This window comes from Heterocephalus glaber, unplaced genomic scaffold (genome assembly GCF_053883595.1).
Source record: "Heterocephalus glaber isolate CG9 unplaced genomic scaffold, H.glaber_assembly_v1.0 deba00001454, whole genome shotgun sequence".
Classification (NCBI taxonomy): domain Eukaryota; kingdom Metazoa; phylum Chordata; class Mammalia; order Rodentia; family Bathyergidae; genus Heterocephalus; species Heterocephalus glaber.
The window spans coordinates 10,129,624-10,154,890 of NW_028258303.1; the positions used below are offsets into that span (position 1 = coordinate 10,129,624).

The following is a 25,267-nucleotide window of genomic DNA, read 5'->3' on the forward strand; positions in this document are numbered from 1 at the left end:
TTAGAGTAGTCACCTCACAGGAGAAGTCCAGGATTTTCCCAGAATCAAGTTAAGGACAGAGATTACTTCCATGTATGCCTCAACTGATTCCAGGGTTCTTTACAGATTCTGTTTCTCATCTAATCATATTCTGGCTTATGATCTCCACTCCCTGGCTCTAGTACACCTAATTTAAAGATTTAGAAACAATACTCAACCTCATTGAAAATACCTTTGCTCTGAAATGGAAATGAGTTCCTTACTTTCTATTGTTTGAGGCTCAAATAGCAAAGAAGTGGGAAGAGCCAAAATGAGGGTGTTGTTTGTAACTATGCTTTTTACTTAACTTTGACTACATTTTCACTAAGAGAAGCAGTAAAATTCATGTTATGAGACTCTTAAACTTGGCGGGTCACATGGGGACCCTGGTGAAGTAAGCATTTGAGTGGGTTGAAGAAGATATTTGAGCAAAGGAAAACTTAGAGATTGAAGCATGACACTTTTTAATCAGAATAATATTAAAATCCAAAAAAGTGGAACAAAAATAAGTACTAACTTTGGGATAGAGTGGGAGAAGGAAACAATAAGATTAAAAAAGTTTTAGAAATACTAAGTAAGATAGAAGGAATGTAGGAGGTAATGAGGATGATAATGCGGTTGGCAGGGTGGAGTTTTGGTATAATTTAAAATGTATGTTTAATAAGATTTAAACGTGAGCTGTCAGAGGAATACTTTCTAGGTGAGAATAAGGTATATCCAGACTCAAAGGATCAGAGATGTATTATTTGTCTCTTAACTCTTTATAAGATATTACATAATTATGTTTACACCCCAGCACTAAAAATTGACCTGACCCTCTCAATAACGTGTAAGTTAACCTCATCCGGGGGTTACTCAACATCTTGCGATATTGAGATATTGCCCAAAAAGAATGAGGCTTTATATTTTCTATGCAATTAATGATTGTATAGGTTTGAATATTAAATTTGTACAAAAGTAGTATCTCTGAATCCATTTCCTTTTTTAGCTTCTAGTGATGAATTAAACTCTCATAACTAGAATTTATTTTATTCTCAATGGCTTATTTATTCTCCATGAAAATAATGGCTCAGGATGGACTAAAAGGTGAGCAGTTCGTGCCCTGCAACTTGTTAATAAAAAAAAAAGTATCTCTCCCGAGTTCGATTCCCAGAACCAAAAAAAAAAAGTATTTTCTCGGTCCTCTAGCCTCAACTTAAAGCAACACATAAAAGAAATATTGTGACAGTTCACCCTGACCTTTACAAGCCTTATTACTATTGTAATTGTAACTTATAAACCGTGAAGGCCGGGGATTTAGCTCAGTGGTTTCACCGCCTGCTGCGCAAGCACAAGGACCCGAGTTTGATCCCTGGTACCAAAATAAATAAATAAATAAAATAACTTATATACTGTGCATCCTTGGCATCAACTGCTCTTAAGAAATAACTGTTTGCTCTAGAACATAGGTAGGTGGGGAGGGGTTGGCAGGCACATATCTGTGTAGGTGTCCCTGAAGGATGTATGTGTACTTTATTATTTTGATTAAAATGTGATAAATGAAAAAATTAAGACTTCATAATTTTTAAATACCCATTACAAGGCTTGTATAAATGGGTATTTGTGGTCCTTGGATTTTTAAAAATGTTGTGTTAAAATCTCTTACAAATTGCACAATTAACCCATGTTGCTACAATCAGAAAAAACAATATATATATATATATATATGAAAAAAATACTCTTGTCTCTGTATTCTCCCATTTTTACTAGCCATTCCCACCTTGAGTAATCTTCATCATCTCATCTCTTTGAACAGCACTCATCTCAGGTTTAGGGTGAGTCCATTTATCTCAGTTCATCTGACAATTTTAATGCTATTTTGTGGCCATTGAATGTCAAAAATACATCCCACATGCCTCACGGGTTTCTATTCATGAAGTCCTGACATTTAACATCAAGGCAATCTCTTTACACTTCAGAAAGCTGTAAGAAAGCTTATACTCCTCTGTCCTAAGACCAGTAGATTACATGAGGAAACAGGTTCATATGTTTCTTTGTCCACTGACAACACAGGATGAGGAAACAAAACTTTCCAGTGCTTAAAATCTGGGGAAGATCTTAAAAGAGAGGCATATTTAAACCTTTGATCTGATCTATATTAGCTTCTGTGGGTTCAATAATGTTATAAACTATCTTGAAATAAAACATATCTTTCTTAACATTATTAAGTGAGCTTGTTTTATGCAGTTATATTTTTCTACTTTTTTAGATAAAAGTCAAATAATAAAGAACCACAAAGATTTTTTTCTTCCCTTCTTCTTATTATTTTGTTACCAAAAAATACAGTCTAAAATCATTAAAAGGGGACTGAGGATGTAACAGTGGTAGAGCACTTGCCTAATATGCACAAGAGCCTGGATTTGATGCCCAAGTACCACAATAAATAAATAGATGGGGAAGTAAAAAGGGAGGGAGGGAGGGAAGGAAGAAGAGGAAGAGAAGGAAGGAGGAGGAGGAGAAGGAGAAGGAGAGGGAGAGAGAGAGGAAGAAGATGAGGAAGAAGAAGAAGAAGAAGAAGAAGAAGAAGAAGAAGAAGAAGAAGAAGAAGAAGAAGAAGAAGAAGAAGAAGAAGAAGAAGAAGAAGAGGAAGAAAGGAAGAGGAGGAGTTGCAGGGAGGAAGAGAAAGATAGAGAGAGAGACATAGACAGAGAGAGGGAGGAAAAAGATAGTTATTAGGGTGCTATAGAAAACCAGTGCTATTCTATTCTTATCCCTTCATACCATTTTCTAACTGTGTTTTCTATAGGGCCACTGCTGGATTTGTTGAACATGACAAAGACACACATATCATCACCCTGAAGCATCTACTTGAACAGAGGCTACAATAAGATGTAGGTTAAGAATTTTATGCTCAAGATGAAACACCTAAAGGAAGTCTAGACATAACCACAGTGTGATATTTGCTCAGACATTAGAGAAGAACATATTTCACATAGATAGAGCTATTGAGTTCAGTTGAGGATATTAGGTAAAAAAGGACCCAAGTACTACCCTCAGGAGCACACATTTATTATTCTTGACTTATAAAGAGTTCAACAATGAGGTAGTACTTGGTATGAGTGGAAATAAAGGTAAATTGGGGAAGAATCAGGAAGCAGAGTCCATATTTAAGAAAGCAGTATGGACAGAAATTCTTTCCATCCCAGGAGATAACTTTGCTGAGCATTGTCACATATGTGAGTAAGTATTCGGTGAACATTTTTTGTAGAGGATGAGATAAACATTTTAGTCATTTCAGTCTGTCACAATGGCTCAACTCTGCTGTGTTCCAATTTATTTTCATTTACAAAAACAGGTGGCAGCTGGAGTTGGCCTGAGGGCCTTAGTTTGCTGAACCCTGACATAAATTATCACAGTTTGAAAGTTTGATGCATACTTAGAGGGGTGTGCAATTAATCAAGGACAAAATAAAAGGAAAGGTAAGTTCCTTAAGGAAAATTGATGAGTCTGGTATTAATAAATATTTGATTTAATAAGACAAACATTTCTTGAGAACGTCTACGTTTGTGATATTAAGTGTTAGGGACAAGGAAATGTACAAAATATGAGCTCCACTCTTAAGGAAATCACCATTTATCATATAAATTTTATAAGATTGTATCATTAAGCCACAGTTTTAAAGATTGTGTCCTAGAATAAACAAGCAGTGTAGAGGTGCTCAATTAGCTGTTTCAGCACAAATCACATTAGTCTCCAAAACACATCCATGATTCAGTGACTTGTGCTAAGAAGAATAGGTTGAAAAAGTTACCAATAAATGTTGGCAAGGTACTAGTAGGAAGACTTTAAATTGTGTGATCAGAAATGTGATGAAAAATCTAAACAGATCAAGGCTAAATTGTTACCAGCGATTGGAGTCATGCTTGTTTCTGTTACAGGAATAGTAGGAGTTGGAATGGGACATGAAACTTTAAGTGCCAAAATATCATAGTGCTGTTGATGTTTTAGATAAGTAAATGGACTAAACAAAGTGTGTTTTGCGTTTCAGGAATTACTGCTGTAGAAAGAGAAAAGGACGTACCACTCTTGTTGTTACACATTAGAAACAAGAGTTTGCCTACTTGTCTATTTTGTGCTTTTGATGAAAAAAGGGTGTGTACCTCCCCCAATCCTGTGGTAGTGGAAAGAAAAGAGGAAATAACATTATTACTATGTTATAGCTTGCAACTAGATGTCCCCCCACAGCCTCATGTGGTCACAAGTGGGGCTTTTCGGAGGTGGCTCAATCCAGAGTGTGTGATGCTGGGATCAAGGGTGTGTGATTATTAAATTACTGATTGGTTTGGCATGGGTCTGGGTAGGATTATGGTATGATCACACCCTACCCTGGGTGTGAGTGCTACCCACTGTAAGGGCAGGTCACCTGGATAAGATATAAGGGTCAGCACTTCTCGCTTGTCACTTGTCACTTGTCACTTGCTCACTGCTTTTGTACACTACCTGCCTGCTCTTATGATGCCCCTCTGCCATGCCACCCTGCCTTGGAGCCAGCATCTATAAACTGAAACCTCTACGAATTGTGAGATACAATAAACCTTTCTTCCTTTCACTTTGAGGGTCGAGTGTTTTGTCTCATCAACGAGAAAATGTAACTAAGATTTGGTAAATGTTTCTTAGTATTTGACAAATTTACAAAACCTTAGAACATATAATGAAAAATAGAAATAATATTCACCCCCATATATGTTCGTATGTACAAACAAAAATTGCATATAAATCCAGAGGATGAAAATCCATTGAAGTCTGTCTCTGTACTCCTTAGAAGTTTATGTTTGAGAGGTTGAGAGATCTCATCCACAGTATGCTAAATACCTTTCCTATTCATCTTAGTTGGTCCCCAGACAACAGTTGATAAAGGTACCATTTTTCACCATTCTAGACAAATAAAGAAACTAAGATTATAATTTTAAAACATTAAGAGACTAAAGAATTTGCTTAGGCTCACAAGACTCAGTAAGAGAACTGAGTTTCTGATCACCTCGTTCACTAGCAGAGTGGAATTCACACATGCCTTCGTGTTCTGGTGGGCTACCTACAATTTGGAAGAAAAACATTCTTTTATAAAACATCTGCTGTAAAACATGTTGACCAAAGGAATCTTTCTCAAAAAGGAAGTAAATTCTTTCATCTTAAAGCTGTGCTCCCTTTCCAGAGATGTGTATATTCTAATCCCCAGAATCTGTGAATAGGTTCTCTTCCATAGCAAAAGAAATTTCAAAGATGTGATTAAATTAATAATCTTGTGTTGGGGAGATTGTCCTGGATTATCCTTGTGGGCCTGGTAAAATAACAAGAGTCCTTAAAAGAGGACATAGGAAGGACAGGCAGAAGAAAAGGGAATATAATGATAGTAGAAGCAGAATAATCTGCCCACAGCCTCTGTAAGCTGGAAGACAGAACAGAAGGGTCTCATCTGAGGCCCCCTGAAGGAACCAGCCTTGCCCACACCCTGATCTTAGCCTCCAGCCTCATTTCAGATTTCCAACCTCTAGAACCCCAAGAGAATAAATTTTGTTGTTTTAAGGCATTACATTTGTGATAGTTTATTACCAAGGAAACCAGAAACTAATTTTAAAAAATAAAACCCACCTAAGTCATACTATAATCAAATTATGTTTTTTTCCTGAACTTCTTGAAATCAAGAAGTTTTGAATTCACATCACTTAGAAACATGCCAGAAACAGAGCATATGCTGTTTTTTTAAAAAATCTTAAAAAAGGAAAGGAAGCACCAAGTGCTCACTGTAGTACTGTGATACTTTAAAAAGATAGAAAAATTGAAACTGAAGCTGACACTTCCATTTTAATTTTCTACAAGGGGAAGAAATGTTTAAAAACAGTATTAAGAACTATAAAAATAACTATATTTTAGTCACTGTTTACACCTACATGAGGAACATGTAAATACTCTTAAAGTGAATTTACAAATTGTGAAGGTTAAATTGTGAAGGTGAATTTATTAATTAACAATCCAAACCCTTCCATATACAAGTCATTTTCTCCCTAATCTTTTCTTATTTATGAAGGGGATGGTCCAATTTGAGGCGTTTTTAATAAATAACTTCTTCCACCTTTCTGATCACTGTGGCTATTCTTAGAAATGACAGGCAAAGACTTATTGTGCAGTATTGGTTAGGGTTCACTAGAGGAACAGAATCAATAGAAAATACATGTGTAATTATGGAAGGGATTGATTTGGTAGACTTGCAGCATCAGACTGGGAAAGCCCACAGTGACCATCTGCATGCAGAAGAGCTGGAGGGCCCTGTAGCTGCTCAGCCCAACAAGATGCAAGCTACAGAATAAGAGGAATCATCAGAGCAGCAAGCATTTCAAAGGCCTGGAACTGCAGTGGAGAGCAATGGGTAGGAGTCTGGCTTGGAAAGCTGAAGGTACCGATGTCCAAGGGCAATGGGAGCAAGACACATCCATTCAAGCTCTCCAAAATTGTAGGAACTTGCTTAATTTCTTCCCTTTTTGGTGCTGCCCACAACTGTTTGCTGGCCGACATGTTAGTCATCTTCACAGACACATCCAGAACTGAGCTTTGCTAAGGTGCTAGGCATTTTTTAACCCAGGGAATTAGGGAATCAGAAGTGGCTGCTGCAGGAGGCTGCTGCGGAAGATTCTTGCAAGCCTTGAAGTTCATGTCCTCACTCGTCAGCTTCACTAAAACAAATTGAGTGACTATACCTCTTCTCTTTAAAACAAAAACATTTAGATTCATTTTCTATGGCTATTTGTTTCTTTAGGGTTTATCTAATTTAGGGGTTATGTTTTGCATCTCAAATGTTTCCCTAAATGTCTCATGGATTCAGAGGTGGGTTTTGGAAGGTGATTAATCATGAAAGCAATGTAGTAATCAGTGGATTAATTCTTAGCTGAATCTGCTGTTCAGAGGTAGAATTGGGTTGGAAAAGGCAGATCCCTGGGGACAGTGACCTAGGAGGGTGTATTCTTGTCCCCAGCTCCTCCTCTTGCTCTCTGTTTCCTGTTGACCATGTGGTGAACAGCTTTCCTCTGCCATGCCAATCTGTTAGGCTGTTTCTGCATTGAAGCCAGACAACCATGGAATGAATCCACTAAAACTGTGAGCCAAAATAAACCTCACCTCTTTTAAGTTATAGATGTCAGGCATTTTTCCCCGTGACAGGAAAGTAAATAATACAGGGAGATATAGACTAAAGAATGAAGAAAATGAATTCAATTACATTATATACCTTTTTTCAAATCCTAACTACTACAAAGCAATTTTAGTTAGAGTTCCTGGCTGGTGTAACAAATACAAAAAATTTTGTGGCTTAGCAAAACTGACTGTATTTGGTATTTATATAAGATTATTCTTTTATGTGATCAGTTAGAGACTCAGAACTACCAAGGCCAGGTAGGTCCTCAGTGGGATCGTATGTATCTGGTTATTAAAGAGAAGAGAGAATTATCAGGAAATTTATATAAGTCTAGAAGTGATATACAGAATTTCAACTGCATTCTATTGGCCAGAACTCTTTCATATGACTACACACCTAACTGCAAGAATGCTGGAAAACACAGTATGGCTACATACTTCCATAAGAAGTAGGGAAACAGTGGATAAATACAGTGGTCTTATGTAAAGCTTTTATGGTCATTTCTAGCAACTCTTTTCTGGTTATTCTTTGACCACTTCTAAAAACTCTTTTCATATTGTTCTCTATCTTCTCCTACCAACTCATTTCTGGTTGTTCCTTTTGTTTAGTGTACTCTGGTCATTTTTTTCAACTCACATTCTTTTAATCTTCAGATTATCCCCCTTTTAGAGGGGATGAGGCAAATACTTCAAAGAGAATTCAACCCTGTTTGAAACTAGCCCACATGCTATATACAAGACTGTAAGGCTGTGAGGCCAGCTTCAGCAATACTTTTCCTCCTTTACAACCCCAAGACTAGTGTTCGGATCCAATGGGAAAGCAAACTGGAGGATCTGCCAGTCATTTTAGTCTCCTTTTTGGTCTTTAAACATCCAGAGCTGCTACAGTTTGAGTATGGTTTTCCCCCCAAAGATTCATGTATTGGAAGCTTAGTCCCCCAAGAACTGAGCAATGCTAGGTCTCCTAGAGGTGGGGCCTAGTAGAAAGTGATTAGATCATAGGGCCAAACACACATAGCCACTCAGTCTTGGACTATCTGCCTCTAAAACCATGAGCTAAATGAACCCCCTTTCCTTACAAAATTCTCAGCCTCTAGTATTTGTTATAACAAAACAAAACAGACCAAAACACAAGACATGGTCCTGCCTCACAGGCTTTGCGTAGGCTGAGCCTAGTATCTCTAATGCTATTTTTTACTAGATATTCCCAGGGCTGCTCCCTAACTTCATTTGGGTATCTGTTCAAAGTGCTTCTTCAGAAAGGATTTCCCTGATGAACTCTGCCCCTGTCTAAAACAACAATCTATCCCTCTCCAGCCCCTTATCCCACTTTCTTCAGCTATCACTCTCTGCCTCCTAGATTGCATAAAATGGAAAGTGTGTTTTATCCACAAGTTTTCTAGGGTCGTAGGGGATCCTAGACACTCAGACAATAATGGTTCTTTATATCCTACCTTTCCTGTTGGCTATTATACAGAGAAAAAATATACATGTGCATAGGAATACATAAAGTCTAATTACAAAAACTCATGTGTTACATATTTATCAATCAAAAGTGTCACTGATAAAATCGTATTGTCCAAATGTTGCCGTATTTTATGTGAATCTTATACATATGAAAGGTGAATGCAAAAAAGTCTTATTTAGTTAACAAAACATTTGATTTTCCTAATCATCTAGTGGATAATTGTTTTAATTTGTTATTTCTAGCAGTAACTTGTCTAATTGTCCATTTGCTATGAGGAATCTCCCTGTTTCTCTGTAAGATATTAGTAGAAGTTGTATCATAAAGTGTATCAATATGAAGGGGATCTTTTTCCCTAAAGTACTAAGTTTTGATTAGGCCTGGCATCTCTGATCATGAATTCAACAACAAAATGATTCAGGATTTAAGAATGGACACTGCACCACAGAAACAAATACTGGAATTTCCGCAGTAATTTAAAATAAGATTATGCTCTAACTTCTATAAAATGCTGTAATAAAATAGGTACATAAAAGGTTCGAGTATTCTTAATGTACCGCAATGTACAAATATAACACTTAAATAATTATAACTATACTATATATCACATGACTTATTTAAATCAAATAATCTAGCCCAAGTATCCATTGCATTAATTATATGTGATTCAGGAATAATCTTGTTTGCATTATTACTACTACACAGAAAAATAATGTTTTGCCAAATTTTACTTTACTATAGATCTTACTAGGACACATCCTAGATCGTACAAATAAAGTACAATTTAAGTTTAACTAAAGTACCACCTAAGTTGTACTCCTTGAGTTGTGCAATTTCATTCTAACTAGCTAGCTCTAACCAATCTGGGACAAATGGAATATATCCATCAATCCATAAATTATTCTTTTGACATGAATTCATAAGTTCTGTCCTTACTAATAATTGGCATAATGATGGTACTGGGTGCCAAGTAACTGGTTATTCTTGCAATGTTTTCACGTCTATTACAGAAAACAAAATTTAGAACTATGTCTTACTCTTTTTTTTTTCCCAGGACTTTGCACTGGAGAGAGGCAGGCAGGGCACCACTGAATCCCCAACCTGAACTATGTCTTACTCTTATTTTTGGTTTCCTTTTGTTTTGTGATGTGATATTTCACATTTCCACCAGAGATCTTTATAGTTCTGCATTGACAAAATAATGTTCCATCCAACAATGACCCGTCATGAGGAGAGAGCATGCAGCCAGCTGGCTGGCAGGGGGCTGTTTTAGGCGGGGTTCCTTGGGGGTGGAATACCTGTGTGAGATTAATATAGGCCAGGTGTTTTGCTTTGGAGTTTGCTAAAATCAACCAGTTCACCCAAGTATAATCAGACTCTGAGGAAATTATTTGGACTGGAAAAACTTACAAGAGCTGGACTTAAAAGCCAGAGTATCAATTTATTTTCATAGGTTCACATGTTGGGACCATGTCATCGATCAGCTAATGTGCCAAGGTAAGTGAATTAGATATCAGAAAGTTGTTCCAGGAGCTCAGCCTTAGTATAAGGAGAGTTAAATTCTTACAAGTGTTCCATCAGACTAAATTAGTTGTCCAAATAATATTTGCAGATAGACTTATTAAGATATAATTCACATACCAATACCAAACAATTCACTCTTTTAAAATGTACAGCTCAATGATTTTATTTTATGCATTGGACCATGCAACCATAACTGTAAACTAATTTTAGAACATTTCATCACCACAAAAGAAATTCCATACCCATCAGCAATCATTCCCTGTTTCCTCTTCCCTCCAATGCTACAGCCCTAAGAAAACACTCATTTACTTTCTGTCTCTATAGATCTGCCTATTCTGGATATTTTATGTCAATGGAATTCTACAATATATGGTCTTTTGTCGCTGGTTTTGTTCCTTTAACATAATAATTTCAAGCTTTATTCATGCTATAGTGTATACCAATATTATTTCTTTTTATATATGAATAAAATTTCCTTTTATAAATATACACATTTATTTATCCATTGATTCATCAGTTGATGGATATTTAGAATTTTGTACTTTTTGGCTATTATAAATAATATTGCTATAAATACTCATGTACAAGTTTTTGTACAGAGAAATATTTAAGTATCTATAAAGAATGGAATGGGTGAATCACATAATAACTTAAAATTTAACCTGCTAGAGACCTGCCAAAATGTTCTCCAGAATAGTAACTGAGCCATTTTCCATGTCCATCAGTAACATATGAGTGTTTTAATTTCTCCATGTCTTCACCAACAATTGTTATTTTTGGGGTTTTGATAGTATTGCAGATATCCTAATGGGTGTGAGATAATACATTGTTTTGTACTTTGGATTTACACATCCCTAATGGATTGTAACGTTGAACATCTTTTCATGTGCTCATTAGCTATTTGTATATTTTTGGTAGAGAAATATCTCTTCACTTCAGTTCTCCCATTCAAAATTGGAAGGTTCATCAGTATTTCCTTCTTTTTGTTGTCAGTTAATACTATGTTGTGTGGAAATGCCACAATTTGTGTACTCATTTACCAGAGGATACGCTGGACAGAACAAAAAGGCACTAGAAAGACATCCACATCCACTTGTTTTTAGATGTTAGAGCTTCTGACTCCTGACTTCAAGGTTTGTACTGTAATTATACTCCTGATTTTCCAGGGCCTCAGCTTGCAGGTAGCAGGTTGTGTTCATTCTCAGCCTTCATGATCATAGGGGCCAGTCACTCATGAAAGGTCTCTTTCTGTCTCTCAATATATTCCACTGGTTCTATCTCTCTGGAAAAGCCTCACTATCACAAATGACTATGAAAAAGAGCATTTCCCGAGAGAATGGAATGGGACACAAATAAAAGCAAAGGTATGGGTGTTGCAGAACCATATACAAATGTGTTATTAAAACTACTATTACAGGAATGGAAAGTATGAGCTTATGAGTAGCAAAATAGGAGACACAAGCAATGATTTGAGTGCCTATTATCCAATTACTTGGACAAACCTACCATAAGAGTATTCCAGATGGAGATAATCTGAACATTCCAAATATGGCATTGATTAAATATATAATGAAATATTAAGTATGACAAAAAGTGATGCTAGAGGGCTGGGGATTTAGCTCAGTGGTGCCATCACTTGCATTGCAAGCACAAGGTCCCGAGTTCGGTCCCCGGCACCAAAAAAAAAAGTCATGCTAGAGATTATGTAGTATCAAAGAGAAGGACAAAGAAGAACAGTGCTATGGTTTGGATGGGTATCACTAAAACCATAGTCTTGGTCCCCAGAGTGGCAAGGTAGGAGGAGATGAAACTTTTGGGAGCTGGGGTCTTATGGGAGGTGCATGGGGCATTGGGGTATGCTTTAAGAGCCTCTCTCTCTCCTCCTCCTCCTGCCTCTCTTTCCCTTCCTCCCTCCTTCCCTCTCTTCCTCTCTCCTTCTCTCTCCCTTTCTTTTCTTTCTCCTTCCTGACTGAAGATGTGACCACTTGCTCCAGCATGTGCTCTTACCATTGTCATCTGCCACTCTCATCAAAGCCACAATGAGTGAGGCCCCTTAATCTTAGATCTGAAGCTCCAAACTGTTAGTCAAATGAAACTTTTCCCTTTATAAGTCAATTGCTTCAGATATTTCTTTATAGTAATGTGAAAGTGACTCATCCAGAGGGAGAAGAGGAAGAGGAAAGAAGGAAGGAAGGCAGGCAGGCAGGCCGGAAGAAAGGAAGGAAGATGGGAGGGAGGAGGGAAGGAAGGAAAGAAGGAAGGAATAAAGAAGTAAAAAAAAAAAAAAAAAAACAAGCAGACACCTGACTTATATGCTTGCCATGGTCTTCCAGAAATCCAAATGCACTTGGATATCGCTGAAATGGGCCTCACTGTGGGCCTTCAGTGTTTCTTCTAAAAGACATTGCTACAGGATGAGCCCACAGCCAGGCCTTCATTTTCCCTTGCCAATAGAAGTTCAGTTTTGATTGGGGCAGGAAGATGTCTAACCTAGAAAAGTGAAAGCAAGCCCATGCTCGATGTTCACTTTCACAGCCTCTCTGAATGATCTAGTGACCAAATTCTGGCTCATGACCTGGAGATAAGACAGTACATTATGGCAAATATTTTTTTCTTTTGTGAAAAAATATTAGAAACTCCATTTTCTACTGGGATTCTTTTCTTCTTGTCTTGAGTATGGTTTATAAAGATATGATATTTTTGGAAAGACGAGGATTACTTTGTAACTATGCAGTGATGATTTTATTTAGAACCCAGCACTTGGCAGAATGCAGGGATATGAAAGAAATAGAAGTCATAGTCCTCAAGCCCAAAGAGCCTACAACAGAGAGAATTAACTTGAGAACAACTGCAGTGCAACTTACAGTATAAAGCTACAATTCAATGCCAAATAATTTAGACCCAAGGATAGCCCTCCAGGATCCAGTATTAGTAACTCTATTCTGCCAGTCCTTGCCAATCCAGATAAACTGAAGAAGTTTTCAGGGAAGACTGACATTTAGAGAGATTCTGCTCTCAAATTCTTATGTATTTTAAATATATTGCTGCCTCTATTTAAATACCAATAATGACTTTCACTTGGACAAAAACACAGTATCAAAAGAGAATTGAACTGGACACTGGGTTTTAGTCTCAGTAAAGCCAATTAATAGCTGTGGGACATTGTAAATGTCACTTAACCTTTTGGGATTTTAGCTTCCTTATTTGTAAATTCAGAATAATGACTCAACAAATATTTACTAAGCACTTACTAAGTTTTGGACATTGTTTTAGGTAATAAGTATATACCAATAAATAAAAGAAAGAAAGTTCCTGGCCTCATAGAATGTAGACATTTGACAAATAAATATGTACTATATCAAGGTGTAGTAATAAGTTTGAACAAAAAAAGTGGGGTAAGAAAGAAACAAACTATAACAGTACATTAATAAAGAAAGAATGTCAATAAATGAGGAGTGGATGAGTAATTTATATATGCTAATGGTCAAGAAAGACTCTTTGATAAGAGGCCTATATTTCCTTCCTTATGTGGTATATGGTGCCAGTGGGCACATGCGCATGTTTGTGTGTGTGTGTGTGTGTGTGTGTGTGTAGAAAGTTCCATCTGCACCACTCTGCTCATTGGAGAAAGAAGGGAAGAAGTCAAATGACTGAAAAATACAAATGGTACTTGGTAAATTACTCGGCACCGACTTTATCATAGTTGTCAGTGTGGATCAAGTCTAAACTCCTTGGCTTGCCATTTAAGATCCTTACAATACAACCTTCCAGCCCACTTTTCCAGTTTTATCTCCATTCATATGTATAAATCTAACTTCCAAATAAAATTTTCACTTAATCATTCCCTTGGCTATTATTACATACCACCTCAAGTCACTTCGATAGTTTCTTTTGTCTAAACCCTTCAGGATTTCATTTTTTATAAATTCTATGTCCCTAGTGAAATCACAAACTTTTGTATGACATCTTTCTATAAACTGCCTCGACCATAAAATGTGTTCAATATTTACTGATTGAGTTTGACTCTGTGGAGATGGGACTGGGGTCTGAAGATGGGGGAAATGGGAGGGAAGGAAGGGGAAGGAGAAGTAAAATGGATCAAGATGTGATATGTACCAAAATCCCACAATTAATTTATTTATTATGTAGACCAAACATATACTACTAAAAAGAGACAAGAAAAATAATGACTTTGCCCCTCAGGACTCCACAGCACAACCCTAGCAAGGCGCTTTGATTTCAATCCCAAAAGATCCCTTTTCTAACTTCCTCTTTTCAGAATTGTAAGATCGTGAATTTGCATTGCGTTTAGTTTGTGGTAGATTCTTACAGCAAACCACGGCAGTTTGAGGTAGTTGTGGTGGTTAGTTACTCTCAGATTAGAATCTGTCTCCAACTAACCCCTACCACATGTATACTAATTGAATAGTTTCAGGAAAATCATTACTTCAGTTTCCTCTCCTGTAATGTGAAATCATATCTGCCTTTCCAGTGTTGTTATAGGACAGATAAAATTCTTCATGTGAAAACTACAATGGTTAGGTGTAGAATTTTGGCTTTCATTTTTCTCAATGAGGCAAAGGCATGGAATAGAAGCGTCTGTCCTTAGCAGTCTGATACTGTAAATATTACACCAATATCACTCCTGTAATAAAGATACTGTATTAAAAGTGGCCTGGTACAAGAAAGACCCCTGCCCCAGGTGAAACCAGTATAGTAAACAGAACTGCAGCATTCGTTGTGGGTTTGCTGGTTTAAGGTATTTTTTAAATTTTATTTTTCTGGTGCTGGGGATGGAACCCAGGACCTCCCACATACTAAGCAGGCCCTCTACCCCTGTTATACCCCCAATCAGCCCTTAGAATGTTCTTTGTTCGTGAGCAGAGACACAGCTCACCGATCCTTCCAAACCAACCTTCAGGAAGTCGCTGTCAGTCAACTAGAGCTAACATAAAAGAAACTTATTTAAAATCCCTGCCCTGCCAGGCATGGTGGGGCAGGTCTGTAATGCCAGCACTCAAAGGCTGAAGCAGGAAGATTGCTTGAATTTGAGGCCAGCCTGCGCTACATAGTGAGTTCAAGACTACCCTGTACTACATAGGGAGAACCTGTCTCAAAAAAAAAAAAAAAAAAAATCCCTGATCTAATGACCTAGAATGTTTGGTGTCTTGGCCAGCAGTTGGGCATCCTCTGGGAGCAGGTTAGAAATGTAGGTCCCTTTCCAGACATACTGAATCACAATCAGCACTTCAGTGGGATCCCCAGGTGAGCCCTGATTACTACTAGTTGAAAAGAAAGGTATACTGCACTTTATTTTTGTCTTTGTCTTTTGTTTTTGAGATGGGGTGTCCAGATTGACCTTGAATTCTCTATGTAGCCTAGGCAGTCCTCGAACTCAAGGGAGTACTCCTGCCTCAGCCTCCCAAATGCTGAAGATTACAGACATGCACCATCATGCCTGTCAGAAGGATATATTTTGGAGTGGTTTGAAGGCCAGCTATGCTTGTTATTACCTTCATCTCAAGCACAGTGTCTAAACCATCTAAGCCTCAGTTTCTTCTAAGTGAGGAGTAATAACCACCTCAGTCGGGTGGCTGTGAGAATTAGCTGCATAGAAGGCATTTTGCACAATCCCTGCCAACAAACACTTAGCTAGTAACAGTTCTCTGTATTGTGTAGATTTGCACCATGTAGGACTGCTCGCCACACTACATATCCATTCCGCGTAGCTGAGGCCGCTAAGAGGGCCAAGTTCCAGAGCCATCCACGCCCACGAAGGTGGGGTGCAGGGGAAGGACTAGGACACGGGGTCAGTAATCCCATCTCCATATCCCTAGGATAGCTGCATTTTACAGCGCACGTTGGACGCCGGGTGGTCTCCTTGCTTTCAGATCCTCACTGCACGTGGCTCAGTTGGAAACCTCTTCCTGGAGTCTAGACTCAACCAAGGAGTCCGGTGACCTGCGGGATGGAGCAAGGGCCAGAATTCCTGCTGAATCGCTCTGGGTCCCCAGCCCTCTTCCTCGATCCCCTTCTTAACGTTCCCTCTGCGCCTGTCTCCTCGCAGCAAAAGGTAGCCCTGCAACCTTGTCGGCTCGCCCGCCAGTACGGATCAGCCCTGGACTCGGCCCAGTCCCTCGGGACCCGCGGCAGGGGCGGAGCTGGGGGCGGAGCTCGGGTCCCGCGGCCGCCACCGCCCGCCTAGCTGCAGCCCCGCTCGGGCGCCTGGGGACAGCTCGGGCCGAGGGTCGCGCCCGGGCCTGCGGTGCTCGGGGGGCGCACACCTCCCCACGGCGCGGCCGGGCGGCTGCTGCAACACGCTGGGGGCGGCCCCGGTCTCCGCCCCGCTCGGCGCGCCGCCTCGGCTCTTCGCGTAGTAATTTCAGTTCCTGATCGCGTCGCGCTGACTCCGGGACCCGGGCGAACGAGACCGCAGCTCGCGGGCCCGTAGTCCTCGGTGTGGCGCGGAGAGCACGGGATATGCGACGGGCACCCCAGCCTGAGCCTCGGGGACAGCAGGGCCGCAGCAGGTAGGCGACCCCCTCTGGCGGCGAGCCTGGGGGCCCGAGCCTCGCCGGGTGTCCGTACGGGTGGGAGGGGCTCGGTCCCACGTTCTGCTGGGGATCCTGTGCCTGTTGCTCTGTCCCCATCCCGTCCTAGGCTGCAGGAGGGGCATCTGCTCGCAGGTGATGAATTTCTCTGCAAGGTCATCACTTCCTTAAGCTCTGCCTATGAAGGTAAATGGGAAGCCGCCTGGTGCTCTTGAGTGTGGTCTGCACCTTGCGAGTATTCGGAGAGGGTGTGTGTGTGTGTGTGTGTGTGTGTGTGTGGCATTCTCATTTTCCTCTGCTTATTCCCCTTAACGTCAAAACACGAGTCATATATAATACATATGCATTTACATATGTGTGTATATATTTGCATGTAGTTTTTGTTGAGGTAGGTGAGGAAAGAATGGGAGGGCAGGCCGGGGTCGATAAAGGGAAATCATTGTAAAGACCTGTTCTGTATTTAGAGGTGAACTTTGGAACCACATTAGATCAAGGCAGAGACAAGAGGTGATAAACAGATCTTAGAGGTGGGTTTTAGAAAAGATCTGAGTAGAATCGTCAACCAGTACACACAGCAGATCTTCATGCCGTCAGGAAGATAGAAGAGATGTAGACAGAATTTCAGACACAACAATGGACAGTGCAAGAGGGAAGAAGGAGGGGTACTTAACTAGACCCTGAAAGTGAATATGGAGTGGCAGGAAGACAGCAAATGCAGGTCAGGTTTCAAGGGCTTTCTGGAGGGGTATTGGAGAAATCTCTGCTTAGGATGTAGTCAATTCAAGGTTAAGATGCTGTGAATCTCCAGAAAGCAGCAGAGGAGGAAGAAAAAGGCAAGGGCTTGGAGAAGGACGGAGAAGCTAAGCTCTGAATAGCTAAGCTCTGAATAGCCATGTAGCCACCACCTTTTCTTCCTTCTTCCTCCAGTTAGACCTGCATTTCCATATGCTCCATCTAAATATTTTTCACAACACATTTGTTAAAGATACATTGGTCCATGTTTTCACTTTATTTGCAAGGAATCTGGGTCATGGTGGAACTGGAAGAAACTGAAGTGTTTACCACACCAGAAAGATTTGGAGAGAGAGTTGATTAAGGCTCAGCTTCATGAAATATTTACACATCTCTTGCGTGGGCTTTTGTTTGCTCTTGTTGGTGCTGCTGCATATTTTACTTTGATAATGCTTTGAGTGTATTTCTCCCAAATGTGCTTATTTTCCAGTTATAAACTATTCTTTCTTTTCCATTGTGCTCACCATTGGCCTAACCCAAGTAACAATTGTGGGAATAAAGATACATGAGTCACAGCACAAAGGAGAAAATCTTCTCTACCGCTATCCCCAAATGGCCAGAGTTTCCATGAGAGAATGTTCTTTGAAGATTGTTCTTTGTGAAGAATATTTTCTCCAAGTTTGTGTGTGTGTTTAGTGAGGGGATGTACTGTTGATTATAAACAGAAAAAAACCCTAGGAATTACTATCACAAGTCTAGATGTTATATCATTGAAATGTATTTTGGAAACAGGGCACATGAAGTGATGGAGAAAAATGTACAGTGTGCTGTGGTGCAGGGAGGCTCTAGCTAATCACTAACTAGACTGTTGTGAAAATGATTAGGCCCACATCACCAGGGCATCAGCTGCATATAGAGAGTGGAGGAGGAAAGCATATGAATAAAATCAGTCTCAGCTGCAGAGGAGGGGAGATTCCAGCAAGCTATTTTGAAATTTGAGTGTTTTAATTGCCTCAGAAGACTGGCCCAATACACTTAATTATTTGTTCCCGCAACATTTTCATGATTAGCTTCAAATATACTTGAAAGAATATATTTAGCTACAACTAGATCTCACTGCTTGAATTTCCAGTCACAAAATCTGCAGCCTACAGGGAAGCACTAAGATATTGACGGCAGAATCACAAAATCAGAAACTGCTGACCTCAGACAGAGAGGACACAGGATTTTAGTCCCAGCTTCCACTTGAGCTTGTTCAGTGGCAGCTGCTTCTGCCCTGTGTGCATTCATTCATCTACTCAGTTGTCTGTTCATTCATGCATTCAAGATTTATTCTTCTGGAATGAGAGATGGTCCTTGAATGTGTAATAGAAGAATGAACGAGACTCAGTCTCGGCCCACAAAACTAAAGGGGGAAGCTGACAGTGACAGTCAAGTGCCACAGCCAGGTGCTATAGAAGGCTGGCTATGGAGGTGGAGAAAACAAGGCAAGCTTTCCGTGGTCCTGAGGATGCAAGGAGCTCACCTGCTGAGGAGAAGGAGGAATTGCTTTCTTAGTGTAGGAACCAGAACATGGAGAGGCCCTAGGAAATAAGAGTGCATTGGAAACAGAATGCATACATAAGGGTGGAAGGAGAGGGCTAGAGAGGGAAGCAAGATCCACCCCAAGCTAAAGTGCAGAAGGGCTGCTACCTCCTCTGGTCAGTAAGCCATTTCATCTGGAGATGTTAAGTGAATGGGCTCATATTGAGGCTCTTCATGGTTCCAATTACTCAAATTTATATCCTTCACATATCTACAAACCACATTTACTTTCATTTACAATCGCCTGCTTAGAGGAAAGAAAAGTCCTTGAGAAAGTCATAATTCTCTGTGCCCCAATTACTTCATCCATGAAATATTTGTCACCTACTCTGTACATTATGACAGTCAAAGAGAGAGTGAGATGATGAGTCTTATAGAAATGAGTTATAGAGATATAGGGAATCTTATTCCTAAGATAGCAGTGCTCATAGAAAAATGATGGAAAACAGTGTCTATGCCAAGCACTTAATGGTCCCAGGTGACTACAAAAGACAAAGGCATGATGATATGCAAGCCTGAATGAACGGTGTACTCAGAACATGGCCTACAGAGAACCCAAACACCATGTGTAATTTTTAAGTAATTTTTAAATGGGAGAAATAGTTACAGTGTTAAGTGCCATTTTAGAACTGTATTTTCAAGCCACAGGGCCTGACCCATAGTGAATATAATTAGCATTTTTATTTTTGAAAAACATGATAGAGTGGGACAGTATGGAAGTGTAAGTGTTGTTCATAGAACCTTCAAATTACACATTTGTGTGTAGGTACGTCATGGACTGTGACGTAAAGTATGTAGCCAACTACGGCCACTGTTTTCCAAAAAGCAAAAACTACTGCTTTAAGTGACACAGTGAAGAGAAGCTCCCAGTTTGCAGGAAGCTAACAGGTGACTAAGAGATCTGATACACAAGCTTTTGGGCAGCATTCTAAGTAGCAGGATCACCTCACCGACACAGGCAAGGCTTGTGACCTACCAAGTGCGCAGCAGAATAGTCTGAGGGGACGGTCACTGGTGACCAAATTGGTCTGGAAAGGCTTCAGGAAGGAAGTGGAGCTTGAGCAAGTTTATGAAGGATGGCTGCAATGAGCAGGCAGTGAGAAAGGGGCAGTGACAGAAAGGAGGAAGCAGAGAATGAGGAGTAGCACGAGAGATCTGTTTAGGAATCACTCAAAAAAAGAAAAATGAATATCAAGTTAATTGCAGTGAAATTTCTGTTTAGACTGAAATATTACTTGAGTTGCTATTTTTTTAAACTAGTCGTGGTAGTGCATGCCTGTAGTCCTAGCCCTTGGGAAGCTGAGGTAGGAGGCCCTTGAGGTTGAAGAGACTCTGAGCTACATAGAAAGCCCTGTCTCAAAAAAAAAAAAAAAGAGTTGCTGATTTTAAATAAATTTTATTGTATGTACTTACGACATACAACACAATGTTTATTCTCTCTATATTTATATAAACATACATATAGATATATATTATATAGTTACTGTGATCATCTCACATAGTTACCCACTTCTCACCCTTTGATCCTCACCCTATATGCCAAAATCAGCTATAACCTACTCACTTAGCAAAAAATTCTGAATACAATATACTATTATTAGCTGTAGTCTGCATGTTGTACATAGATCTTTAGGTTTGCACATCCACACATCTGCCACTTTATGTTCCTCAACATATATCACCTTATATTCTCTTCTCTGTGACTGCTGTTTTATTCTCTATTTCTGTACCTATAAGCTTATTTTTTTAAACTATTATTTGGTATCTAAAATTTCTTTCCTAAAACTGATTACTCTAAGAAAATCTAGCCAGAATGATCATAACATCCTAAATCTATCATTTCCTGACATCTTTTTGTTTCTTTTGCACTCATTTACTGGTTTGGCCTTGATTCATCCAGCTGGTTGAGTTTGATGATTGAATCATTGACATTACAGGATATACCACATTGTAGCATGAGTACTTCATTTCTCAGAACATAACTGCAATTGCTGGCACAGGAGGGCCTAGGGCATTTAGGCAAGTGTCTCCAGTTCAGCCAGCCCTTCTGCTCTCTCCCACCAGCCTCACCTGCGCATCTTTGCAGAAGTCCTGACTCTCAGGAGAGGCACCAACAGCCCTGTGAAGGTGAGTCAGGTCACTTGGCAGCATGAGCCCAATAGGAAAAGCAGGGTCGGCCATATTTTCTTCCATTCAGTTGTTCTATGACTTTCCCATTGTCTTAGATGTTTAGTTTTGTTAGTATAGATTTCTAGAAATTAACATCTTTGTCTTTTGCTGTAGGTAGCCCATTAGTTCTTTTGGAAAACAAGTCAGAGAAGAAAGTCTTTGTGCTTCTGAGAACATTCTTGACTGTCTTCCAGCTATTGCTATCTTTCCTCTGAAAGGAAACAGTATTGTGACATTGGTACCCTTCTGAATAAAGCTATACCTTTGAATAAAGTATACCTTTGAATAAAGCTATAGCTTTAAGCAGCAGAACAGTGCCAGTTAGAATAGACTCATTGGCTTGATTTAGTTAATTTGAAATGCAGTCAAATATGGAAATTTGCTTTTTAAAAAAAATTAAGATGTCTTAGATCCCCCTCTCATCTTGCTTTTGGTGTTTAGATTGGTGATAATCTAATTTTTTGCGTAAGAGTCAAGTTTGGAATAATAAAAAACATGTAAAGAATGCATTTAAATAGAAAAGACATTTATGAAATTTCATGAAGAAAATATATATATATACTCTTAAAATTTAAATTACTGTCTTCAATGCCAGTGAGAAAATCGTTCACAGGTTTTTAGCTGGGCACATTGGAATTGGCAACTCAGTAACAGCTTTCTAATTTTTCATGCCTGTAATTAGGTTGTTGGCTTTATTTTGAAGCTAGCAGCATAATTTGGAGTCCAAATTACTATTACCAGACAGTAATAACTGACCCTTGGCTGCAGGGTTAATGCAATGACCTCTTTAATCCAAATCCAAATCCAAAATCAGGGCTTAAAAATCTGTATTTATTTAAGGTCCCGAAAGGATTCTGATAGCCACATTTGGACATCACCATGTAGTCTGTACTTTTATTTACCAGGAAATAAAACAATTACAGATGAGTTCCTGAGAAGTTAATAACGTGTCCTTAGTCACTGTTACAACAAGGGCTAATATCTAAAGCCCCTTTTGATAGCTTTTCACTGATTTTCCCATAAAGAGAGGAGGAGCAGGCCTCAAGAGAATATCAGAGTCCCCTCAGTGGGGGGAGGGATGAAAATCAGATTAGTTAATTGCACCTTCCTCCAAAATTGACCATACAAGTAGTGAGTCTTTCTAAATGACGATGCAGTGATCTCCATCCCTGTCTCAAAGGCCTCTTGTGCCAGGAAAACTGTGGGGATCAGCTGGGTGATCTGAAGCAAGACGGTTTGGTTTCATGGACATACACACCAGATTCCATTTAAACATTTTGATTCTTGGATCCTAAACAGTGTGTACCCAAGCCACTGCTAGAAGACTGGTTTAGTAAGGATCCGTGAACTGAGGCACTTTGAACCAAGGAAAGCCTGAAAAACAAAAACAAGCCTGGAGGCTGGACAATAAAATCCTACAGAGTCACAGCGGTCCCCAGAGAATTCAGCATTGTTGTTAATTCAGCAACGGACAGCTGGACAGAGATCTCCCAGGCACCTTAAAAAATCCCATTTGTGTGTAATAATTTTCTAGGGGGAAAAAAAGAGTTCCGGAAAATCCTTTTTTAAGCGTGAATTGCAAATATCACATTAAAGTGGGAGCTCTAGTTTACAGAGAATAATCAGATGCGTAATGTTGATAGATTCTTGATTGTTTTTCAGGGATATTGATTTCTAAATAACCAAAAATTAAAATAACCATGTTGTATAAATGAGAGACTCTTTATAATGTACAATTTCGGTCAAATGAAATGCTTGAGGGAGTGAAGTGTTTGTGTTAATTATATTTTCTGAGTAATCAGAACATCTTTTTTTTGTTTCAATTCTTACTGACAACTTTTCTAAAATGTTGTAGCCTGTGCCTATGTGTCTGCCTCAGTAAGTACAATATGCCAGATATTATCAGGATTCAGAATTTTGCATTGCCTCCAGGTTTTTATTCTACATTATGGCTCTGTAGGAGAGAGATACTAAATATAATATAGGTTTTGGGAGTTGTTTCTTTTTTTTTTTTTTGCTCTGGAATATGAATTTGCTTTCCCATGCTATATTTTTTTTAATTGATCAAAAAGGCAGAAGATATTTGGTTCACTGTGGGTTCCACTTTGTTCAAGTTTGGCTGATGCCTTTGCCATTATATCATTTTGAAATGTTCGTTCTTTTACTCTAAATTAGTTTCTCAGTACACTCAACCATGGCTAACACTCCATTATGTCACAAGTCTTGAGACCTCTGTATAAAAAAATGTTATTCATAGCATGAAGTTTTTAGATTTAGTTGTTGTTTAAGCATGACTTTGAGTTTTTCTGTAACCTATTTCACCTTGAAAAAATGCAGGTCAAAATGAAGGGACTAGAATTTTAATTGGTAATAAGAATTTTAATCAGAGCTAAGGTTAGTAGATGCAAATCCATTTTCCCCTGCATGTTTGGCTGAGTAAAAATTGCTTATGACAAATGGGGGTGGAAGATTGTTCCTGTTTTCATGTCAAACATGTTCTGAAAGCAGTCAGCAGAAATCTGTCTATGTCAGGGCTGGGGGCCGAGGTCTGATTAAGGGACTGGAAATTCGTTTGCAACCCCCTTTCACAAGAGGGAGTATGGGGGCATTTCTTGTCTACATATAAAGATTCTCAAAACAGGAAGAAGCTTTTCCACAAGCATCTGGGAGACCTGGTGCTCTTCTTCTTGTAATCTGAGTGCCTCCGCTTTGAGGATGTAGGTACCAGCTCAGCAACTGAAAACCAGCAGACCTGGGGTGTAGCAAGAAATCCTTGACCTACAGGTATTAGTGTTTAATTACGCCAGTACTTAAAAACTAAAAGCTTTGTTACAAAAATTGAAACACTGGCCCACATTCTCAAGGCTGGAAGTGGAGTATATGCTACCTTCAGTACCTCCACTGTAGTTTCCATTTCTCCTTATTGTCTCTTTGACCTTGAAGCTTTGTGTAGGTCGCGTGTACTAAATGTCTTCACTTAATTGAGTTACCCACTTAGAACTCCGTAGGTACTGAGTTTGTGAAGTCTGGGTTAGGTGTTCCCTAAGTGCCATGAAGTTCTAAGATTCCATGAATATATTCATGACATTGACGGATCCCTCCAAACAAGGAGAAAATTGTACCGAATATAGTTAATTCCCATTCACCATACTGATTCTGAAAAGTTTCCATCATCAAAATATGTAGATTTCTGTGAAAGTTCAATAAATACAAATTGAGGTGACCTGGTCAGCTGAGAAGTACTCCTGCCATGGTGCCAGTTGGCTGTGTGTGCAGCCCTCCTCTGGTTAGTCACATCACTGCATGGTCTCTCCACTTGACTGCAGAGCTGCTCTGTTAACAAGACTAGGGACTGTGTCAGGGTTGATTTATTAATGTTGCAAATAAAGACAAATGCCCCTTGGAAAAACAAGATGAAAAACTCAGGCTGATCTCTCGAGTAGCGAAAACTGTCTTAACAGCTCTCTGAACTCTCCGTTTCTCTCTCAACTTTCCTACCCCGTACATACTTTACTGCATGCCACCCCCTCACTGTGCCTCCTACTTTATTTCTAAAAACATCCTCTCAGCTAATTATTAATCCTAAAGTGTCGGTGCTTCGGCAGCTTCACTCCAAGAAGACAGTGCTGAGAATAGTATCAGTTGAAGCTAACAGAGGACATGGGCCACATGGACTCTGTGCTTTCTTTAGAGAATAGAATTTCTTTGAAGAATGACAAGGGTTCAACAATTGGGCATCATGTCCCCCGAAATGTATGTAAAATACAATGGGTGTTAAAATTCTTTGAAGATAGTCATTTTTTCTTAGTGTTTATTAAATAACACAACTTTAGTTACACTGAAACTTCTACACTTTAATGAAAAAACTTTTCTCTGTGATGGTTACTTGAGTTTCAGACTGTAATGATGGACTTTTAAAAATGGCCCCTTTTGGGTGGTGGCTTCTAGGTAGAAATCTGAGTCTCAGAGAGGGGTAAAAGTTAATCACCTGAGATGGACTGGACGGAGGGTGCATCAGTTCCTTCTGTTTTCCAAATTAAAGGGAAGCTAAAACTGGGAA

General features: G+C 39.3%; 1 protein-coding gene and 1 non-coding gene across 5 annotated transcripts in view; one reads left to right on the forward strand and one right to left on the reverse strand.

Moving 5' to 3' along the window:
- Positions 1-7,886: 7,886 nt before the first annotated feature.
- On the reverse strand, positions 7,887-8,016 carry LOC147827128 (small nucleolar RNA SNORA61). Its single transcript, XR_015452915.1, has one exon. It is a non-coding gene; the product is annotated as a small nucleolar RNA SNORA61 (small nucleolar RNA).
- Positions 8,017-16,361: 8,345 nt separating this feature from the next.
- The window catches only part of Gprin3 (GPRIN family member 3), a 71,094-nt gene continuing 62,188 nt past the window's right edge, over positions 16,362-25,267 (forward strand). The window contains exons 1-3 of one of the 4 annotated variants that reach the window (XM_087215833.1): positions 16,377-16,701; positions 16,832-16,908; positions 21,103-21,165. The gene's annotated coding sequence lies outside the window, so the exon portion shown is untranslated. Of the gene's footprint in view, positions 16,702-16,831; positions 16,909-21,102; positions 21,166-25,267 lie in introns of all 4 variants that reach the window. The other 3 variants (XM_087215832.1, XM_087215835.1, XM_021261077.2) reach the window with 3 other exon arrangements.